Source organism: Gambusia affinis, linkage group LG11, assembly GCF_019740435.1.
Source record: "Gambusia affinis linkage group LG11, SWU_Gaff_1.0, whole genome shotgun sequence".
NCBI classification, from domain to species: Eukaryota; Metazoa; Chordata; class Actinopteri; order Cyprinodontiformes; family Poeciliidae; genus Gambusia; species Gambusia affinis.
The window spans coordinates 27,490,560-27,496,952 of record NC_057878.1 but is presented as its reverse complement, the minus strand read 5'-3'; the positions used below and the strand labels follow the sequence as shown (position 1 = coordinate 27,496,952).

Sequence of the window (6,393 nt, the reverse complement as noted above, 5' to 3'; positions counted from 1 at the left end):
AAAGAGAACGGTGGCTCAAAGCGATGCTACGTCTAAAAATAACATAAATAAATAATGATAACACGCTGTGATGAAGACGGTCTGCATACTGTCTGTCTTTGTCCACCTGCAGCGTCTCACTCTCTGGGATTCGGGTTTATTTCTAACTGAATTTAGAAGTTTGCTTCATGATTTGACTCTTCCTGAGATCCAACATGTTCAGACTTCCTGTTTTCTGCAGTAAACTTTGTTCTGTGTTTCCAAACAGTAAGAAAAATAACCCAGATCCTGATCAGGTCAGATTGGTACTATAGTAACAGCATATTACTGCAAAACCTTTCAAATGTGCATTTATTTTTCAAGATGGCTGCCGTTTTTTAGCCTTTTAAACCAGTTGTTGCCATAAGATGTTACACAATTTTAAAGTGATAGAGTATAAAATCATAAACTGAGGACTTTTCTGTTTGAGTCTCATAACAGCCGTCAACTGGATGGAGATGAAGATGTGACACAGACTGAGTAACAATCATCTTAATGGTTAGCATTAGCTTAAAATTAGCTAATTTTATCGTGTGTTTTCAGCGTTAATAGAAATCAGATTCCTGAAACTTTTTGTCTAGCTGTGCCCACCACTGGATATAACTACTGCCCATTTTAGTACATAAACAAATATTCTCCATTTCAAACACGGCAGCCATTTTGGAAAATGTCCGCCTGAAAAAGGAAATGCAAGATAAAGAAAATGCATATACAGTACAGACCAAAAGTTTGGACACCCCTGTGTCTCCAAACTTTTGGTCTGTACTGTAAATTTCAAAGTTCAAAATATTTATGATTTTATACCAACAGATTAATCAAATTGCCGATTTTAGTGCAAAAATTTATTTTACATGACAGTTGATACAATTGTGTGGAAAAAGTGATAAAATTCACTTTGAAAAATGGCCGCCATCTTTAATTTTTCAGTGGCTAACATTTGTTTTGTTGTTCTTATGTTTAAATAAAAGCAAGCCCATCTGTTCCAAGTATCCGCATGTGAAAGATTCAATTATGTGCCGCAGCGCGGCGGGTGCCCCTTCCTGCACAGCGCGGCGCTCTGTTTGCCTTCCATTTGCCATACAAGCACCAGGTCTGATGTCCTACAAGGGTAAACACAGAGAAAGGTCAGGGAGGTATTGACACAGCCCTGCTTAGGATAGTGACATTTGAGCCCCAGTGTGTGTGTTTTATTAAGAGTTCAATATCCCCAGGATTCGTCGCTCGGTCTTCATGCATATGAGCGCTGCTAATCACAGGTAGCAGGTGAGCTAATCAACCTGTTGCAGGACATCAGTGACCAGGCTGAGTGCTGCTGGGCAGAGAGGAGATTATTTTTGGATCACCTAAAGAGTAGCAGATCCCTTGGCTAACCTTCTGTGACCTTTGGAGACAAACTCTTACAAATGTTACAGCTGTATAATGACACAGAGGTGATGTAACACACTTATAACTGCATTTAGCTCGAGACAACTCTCCAGGAGGCAGCGCTGTTTGAAAGGCCAAGATATTTTTCAGGGTTTCTGCAGGTTTCACAAACATAAGACTTTTTATGAAAGACCTGTATCTTGATAGAAATGTGCAACAGACAATCGCAGATTATATAAATATGCATACAAGAATGGAAAATGATTGAAGAAAAAATGGTACCAATTGTGAGATTATTTAAAAATACTTTCCTATTCTTTTAATTGAAAACATTAATTAACATTGTAAATGTGTTGGCAATAAACATAAGACAATACAGCCATAAAGCCAAGTGGCCATAAATTTACATTTAGCCATCATAGATCCACCTAGCTAGCTAGCAAAGGAATATTAGCAGCTAGTTAGCGTTAGCCTCATTTGCCTCCAGTCACAGAATTCAATGACGTTGTTTGTGTGTCACTCAAACTTTTGGCTGACAGAAAAAATGAATTTAGAAATATGAGGTTAAATAATCAACAAAATTAAGACCAGCTAACATTTTTAAAATTAAAAACATTTTAAGACTTAAAAAGTTACTTTTTTTTAGAAACAGTGTCTCACTTTATTAATTTTTTTATATATTGAAAGATCTACTAAATAAAATAATTATTAGCCAAATGAATCAGAAAGTAGGTCAAGCTGTCAGTTTCAGTTTCAAGCGTCTCGCATTCTGAGTTGAGTGAATCATCGTCAGTGCTGGCAGCTTAGTGTTGTGTGACATTAGTAAAGTTATTATTGAGTCATTTTGAATAAAATTCAATTCAGTGAATGTAAGTGATAAAACCTTCCTGCCAGTTCTTATTTTAGTTCTTTATTGACTGTAGACATGTGCATTCAGTGGGGAATTGAGCATTAAGTGTGTGATGTTTTTGCATAAGAATTAAATAAATAGGTTATATATTTTATGATAAACTGCTCTGCATTCTAACATAAAATGCTGAGAGGGGCAGCAGAGCCAGAAAACTGCCCAGGGCGACTAAAGACTCATGCAGGATCTTCAGTCTAAAGTACAAATCTACAAAAGTTGAACCAAACGAGAGACATTTGAACAGATTATTAGTTTGAGTGCACTCTTGTTGTTTTGCATCCATTTTCCTCCCATTTTATTTGTTTTCCAGTCGCATTGTAAAGGATTTGTGTCAAATATTATATTTGGAGATCATTTGTTGATTTAATTTACCTGGTAGAGTGGAAACTTTTGTGAACCATGATGCAAAAATGATTGAATCTTTTTGGTAATTTGTGATTTTCCAGAGATGTTTGAACGTTTTCACAATGGCTGCTTTTACTGGATGGCTGGAATTTAATGCTTAAATTAGACTAAAAGCCACAAAACAATGGCGTATACCCATTTAAAAATGTCTGACCATGCGAAGCGTTAACCTGACGCTCAGATATTACAGATGCCAGTATAACCAGTGGAGATTAGAGACTGGCCAGTTTTTAGTGAGGAAATAAATGCAGATTACTGCAGGACGGCGTTACTGTACCACTTGTGTTGCTCTTGATCTGCTGCCTCTCCGTCTCTGTCAGGCTCTGAAGGTGAATCCTCGTTCAGCTCAGCTGCTGCGAGGAGATAACACATTATCAGCGCTCAGATCCCCGTCCCAGTCTCCGCTGGCACACACAACAAATCACATGGTACCCCTTAGCTAATTCAGTGGGTACTTACCTCCTTTAAAGTGCAGACATTTAGATAATTATTGATTTGTATTATTGCAATAAATATTTCTACCCATCCGTTATTTATAGACAGAGCAGCGCGACGTCAAACTGTGGAGGCTGAAAAGCTGCTCACAACGATGACTAGCAGAGGATTTAGCTGTCAACTTGAAACATAACGCGCTAAATCCAAAAGACAAATAGACGCAGAGCTTTGCTACTAATTGTAAAAAAAAAAGCAACTAGATAACGAAGTAGGCCAGTTATGCTAACTTGACTATGACAACTTTAACAGGTAGATGTGCTGCAGAACTTGGTGTTTCAGTTAAAAGATTAAAAAATGGCGACCTAAAACATCAACTCTGACAGATCATCAGTAGAGCAGATGTTTAAATGAGCCAATCAACCACCGCTGAGTTAGTTTAGCTAATAGCAATGGCAGCTAATCTACCACAGCAATCACTTATTAACAATCACACAATAAACACCAAGCTTGAAAACATAAAACTGTAACGGACTGAATGTTCTGATCGTTGTGTGGGAAATGTTGGAGTGTTGTTTGGTTTTGAATCCTGAAATGTTTGGTGGCGTTGCTGTCTGTTGACATGGCAACACGTCTGTGGGTAGCATAGCCAAAAGAAGCGCTTCGCTAAACAGGAAGTGCTAACTCCACGACTTCCCGTGTCATGATTTTCAGAATTAAACTGAATAAACAATGTAACATACACTAAAAAACGACAACGGCTCTTAAGGAGCGCAACTTTTCTTTTTTTAACGTATTAGAGGAGTGATTACATCGTTATATTTCTTTCAGAGGTCTGAGTAAAGCAGAACAAATAAAACACCATCTGGATTTAATGCTGGGTTTTATTTACCAGCTTCAGGTCAGACTCCTGGTTGTCGAAGAGGCAGATAGAAACTCTCTGCTGCATTCGAGGAACCCGAGAAATAAATTAGTTTCAGTGACTTCAGTGATTGTAGAGGTAATTGATCCAAACTTCCATATCTGTGTGCTGAAAGTAAGTGAAACTTTGATTTTTGGATCAATCCCATTTCATCAGCTGCTGCAATCTCTCAGCCTGATCTGCAGGAAGTGACTGGTTTCAACCCAGCAACAGGTGCTGCTTTGAAGCACTGGTTTGACTGGGAACTGGAGACGTGAATAAATATGGAAACTGGTCATTTAATCCTTATGGAGCGGATGTCAAACTCAAGGCGTGGCTTTTTACAATCATTGTATGCAGCCGTCTATACAACACAGAGACATAAATAACCACTTTAAAACAACAGTTGAAGTTTTATAAAGTTACATCAAAGCAGTTTTTTCTGTATACTCTCAAAATGACATAGATGTGAAAAAATGCTCTATTGTTTAATTATTGAATGCACAGACAACTATTTGTTAATATTTTAGCAGTTTAACAGGTTTCATCACAACATTCTGGCACAACTGGAGAACATTTATCATCTTGATATTGCCAAAATTAAAATTAGTTTCACACCCTGACATAAAGGATCAAAACATGTTATTTTGTAGAGTTTACATTTATTGTGGTCAAAAACTTACATAATTGTGTTTTTTAAAGCATGTCTCACTCTTAAAAAGTCCCTGCAGTCTTTCTGGACGGCCCACATTTTGGTGATTTGACGCTAAATTAAGAGAAAATCATCGTTTCAGACGGTAAGAAATTGTCTGAATGGCGATTAAAACTGCAAACCCAATCATCTCCGGACGTTTATGAATGACTGCGCTCGTTTAATACACCTGTGTTGCTCTGCAGAGCATCTTAAAAATGAAACCTGATAACAGAAAAGAGAAAAGTGAGGGACAGGAATGGATGGGAATGGAGAGAGAAAAGGATGGAGAGAGTGTGTTTTCCATCAGAGTCAACCTCGCAAGGCAATTTGGGCCCCCATTTCAGGAGCCTAATGGGAGATGGACAGTGATGGACAGCGCGTGTGGGTTACTTATTAATCTGGGAGAGGCAATTGGAGAACCTCTATCGACCTGCAGTAAATTAAATAAGGCCTACCCTGAAATGGCATTATTCTCCCTCAACTCTCCCTCTGCTCCTCTCTCCTCTCCTGACCTGCTGCGACGGATTAGAGCGAACGCAACGGCGAAATCTGGACTCTGTGAAATGATGATGGATATTCACCTCACACACCGCTGAGGAACAGAGAGCGTTGGTTAATGACCACAGAATAATCAGGCAGGAAAAACAACTCACGAGGTTTGTGACGCATTCCAGCTCACAGGGTTTACAGTACCACGCAACAGAACGCTAAGCTAATGCTAAGCTAACGCTAAGCTACGTCAACGTTGTTTATGTTGTGTTCGTCACAAAGCTACATAAAACTTTAGAGCCATCTTTTGAAATTTAGCTTTTTTAAATTACTTTTAGGTAAATATCCATTATGACGTTTATTGAATTAACGTTTTAAATCTTCTAGGTTCAAAAATAAAATAAAAACTTGCCAAAAAAAAAAGGATAGTGAAGTTATGCAGTCAAAATGAACAGCAGTAATTTATTTAGCCTGTCATAAGAGAATAAAATGTGAGCTCAAATCATAGTTTCACCATATTTGTTAAAATCTCAAAATCTCATTTAATAAATGAAACGTAAACTGCAAAAATACAAAATTATACCAGGTATGTTGGCCTTGTTTCTTGTGCAAGTGTCTTAACACTCTTGAAATAATGCTAAACTAACCTAAAAGTCACGTTTCAACGAGAAATAAGAGCTTATCTTAGGTCAATAAATCCTAATAATTCATATTGAAAATCTGTCAGAGGAAGTAAAACATTTTAATCAATATCGAGGAATTATTGACTTAAAATAAACTACCGGTAGTTTATCTTACCAAAAAGTTTTTAAATTTACTGAGATATTTACACTAAAAACTAGACAAATATTTATGTCATATTTAAAACAAAGTGTCATTCATACATTAATGAATCTTTTGTTCTTAAACAAAGAAAATATTAGGAAATAAAATGTCGCCAACGCAGAAAAATGCAAATAAAAAATATTACTGACACTTTTAGTCTCACTGTATTGTGAGAATTTAATGTAATTATTAAAAGAAATCTGCTAAAACTGTAATTTCTTCTGATATTTCCATTCAGGACCATCCGTTTGTTCTCGGTTTGGTTGCAGACTGTGAGCGATTCGTTGTTTCTGTTCAGTGGAGAAACGAGTCTCGGCGTGACGCACCGACAGAAACAAAGAGCTTCTCCTTCTTGCA

The 6,393-nt window shown here is 37.3% G+C and overlaps 1 long non-coding RNA gene across 2 annotated transcripts; it reads right to left on the bottom strand.

Moving 5' to 3' along the window:
* Window positions 1-911: 911 nt before the first annotated feature.
* Window positions 912-5,453, bottom strand: LOC122840259. 2 transcript variants are annotated; one of them, XR_006372201.1, is made up of 4 exons: window positions 5,376-5,449; window positions 5,178-5,278; window positions 2,973-3,048; window positions 912-1,118 (listed from the first exon to the last, which is right to left on the bottom strand). It is a non-coding gene; the product is annotated as an uncharacterized LOC122840259 (long non-coding RNA). The 2 variants fall into 2 exon arrangements; XR_006372200.1 differs by having other exon boundaries at window positions 5,178-5,453.
* Between the last annotated feature and the right edge of the window lie 940 nt (window positions 5,454-6,393).